Here is a 2,413-nt window from a genome sequence, read left to right as displayed (position 1 = left end):
TTCCTAAAAACTAGGACCATTTGTGGCTCTTCAGAACCAGAGTTAGACATTTTTCTTTGAGTGGCTGGCGGGGCTAAGTACAAAAGCAGTAAACTAATAAAGGAGTGAGAAGCTGCACGTGCAGAGGGCCTGAGACCCTGGAGTGCCAAGAAGGGGGCACATCCCGCGGCACAGGCTCCACGGCGAAGATGAAGGCACAGTGCAATGTTTGCAGAGAAAAGGGAAGGCCCCCGTGTGCCGCGATCAGCGGGCCTGGCCCTTTGTCCTCACAGTAAACGGAGCGCGTGCACAAGATGCGCTCAGTTCATGGCGTCCCGGGGTCTCCACTGCTGTTTTCTGCTCCTGGAAGGTCCGCATGGGGTGCCTGGCCCCTTAGTCTTGGACACAAAGGGCTTGGGTCCTGTGGCAATGCCAGTAACAAGGAATGTGTGGGAGGGTGAGAGCAGGACTGTGTAAGAGAGCATGGGGGGAGTGGGGGTTTCAGAGGGAGCCTATATAAGGAGATTGTGAAGGAGTGCGTATGTGTGAGATGGTGGGAGCTCATGTGTATGAGAGAGGGGTAGTGTGTATGTGAGGGTGCTGGCCTGAGTAAAGGGATTGTGTATGTGTGAGACAGAGCTGGAGTGAAGGGGCTGCCTGAGAGAGACAGGGGAGCCTGTGTGAAAGAGCAAGGCAGCTTTGTGTGGGTGAGAATGAAAGAGAGGGCCCTGTATGTGCGGATGAGTGCAAGAGAGTGAGGGAGCCTATAGCAGGAGCTGTGTATGTGGAAAGGACATGCTCACAGGGAATTTCCAGGGAAATTATGCTCAAAATACTTACATTTCTGTAACTTAACTTTTCTGTAATTTAAAATGTAATTACTTAAATATTGTCATGTAAATTGTTGTTTTGACCAATACAAAGTTGGCGCAAAATTTAAAATTCTGCAGAATTCCCCCAGGAGTAGCTCTCCCACATACTTTACTGAATCGGCCGATTATGAGGCATCTGGTGAGTTGGGGCCAGTGACACAGAGCACAGTGACAGTACTCAATACCAGGATCTCATTCAGTGCCATTAATATACTATTGGCATTGGGTGAGATGAGTAACCCCTCTTATAATAACAGGATCTCATTCAGTCCCATTAATATACTATTGGCATTGGGTGAGATGAGTAACCCCTCTTATAATGATAACAGGATCTCATTCAGGCCCATTAATATACTATTGGCAGTGGGTGAGATGAGTAACAGCGCTCTTATAATAACAGGATCTCATTCAGGCCCATTAATATACTATTGGCATTGGGTGAGATGAGTAACCCCTCTTATAATGATAACAGGATCTCATTCACCCCCATTAATATACTATTAGCATTGGGTGAGATGAGTAACAGCGCTCTTATAATAGGATCTCATTCAGGCCCTTTAATATACTATTGGCATTGGGTGAGATGAGTAACAGCGCTCTTATAATGATAACAGGATCTCATTCAGCCCCATTAATATACTATTAGCATTGGGTGAGATGAGTAACAGCGCTCTTATAATAGGATCTCATTCAGGCCCATTAATATACTATTGGCATTGGGTGAGATGAGTAACCCCTCTTATAATGATAACAGGATCTCATTCACCCCCATTAATATACTATTAGCATTGGGTGAGATGAGTAACAGCGCTCTTATAATAACAGGATCTCATTCAGTGCCATTAGTATACTATTGGCATTGGGTGAGGTGAGTAACCCCTCTTATAATAGCAGGATCTCATTCAGGCCCATTAATATACTATTGGCATTGAGTGAGATGAGTAACCCCTCTTATAATAATGGGATCTCATTCAGTGCCATTAATATACTATTGGCATTGGGTGAGATGAGTAACAGTGCTCTTATAATGATAACAGGATCTCATTCAGTGCCATTAATATACTATTGGCATTGGGTGAGATGAGTAACCCCTCTTATAATAACAGGATCTCATTCAGGCCCATTAATATACTATTGGCATTGGGTGAGATGAGTAACAGCGCTCTTATAATGATAACAGGATCTCATTCAGTCCCATTAATATACTATTGGCATTGGGTGAGATGAGTAACCCCTCTTATAATAACAGGATCTCATTCAGGCCCATTAATATACTATTGGCATTGGGTGAGATGAGTAACCCCTCTTATAATAATGGGATCTCATTCAGTGCCATTAATATACTATTGGCAGTGGGTGAGATGAGTAACAGCGCTCTTATAATAACAGGATCTCATTCAGGCCCATTAATATACTATTGGCATTGGGTGAGATGAGTAACCCCTCTTATAATAACAGGATCTCATTCAGTCCCATTAATATACTATTGGCATTGGGTGAGATGAGTAACAGTGCTCTTATAATGATAACAGGATCTCATTCAGTCCCATTAATATACTATT

This window comes from Rhinatrema bivittatum, chromosome 19 (genome assembly GCF_901001135.1).
Source record: "Rhinatrema bivittatum chromosome 19, aRhiBiv1.1, whole genome shotgun sequence".
In the NCBI taxonomy this organism is placed as follows: domain Eukaryota; kingdom Metazoa; phylum Chordata; class Amphibia; order Gymnophiona; family Rhinatrematidae; genus Rhinatrema; species Rhinatrema bivittatum.
Note: the sequence above shows the minus strand (reverse complement) of the source record.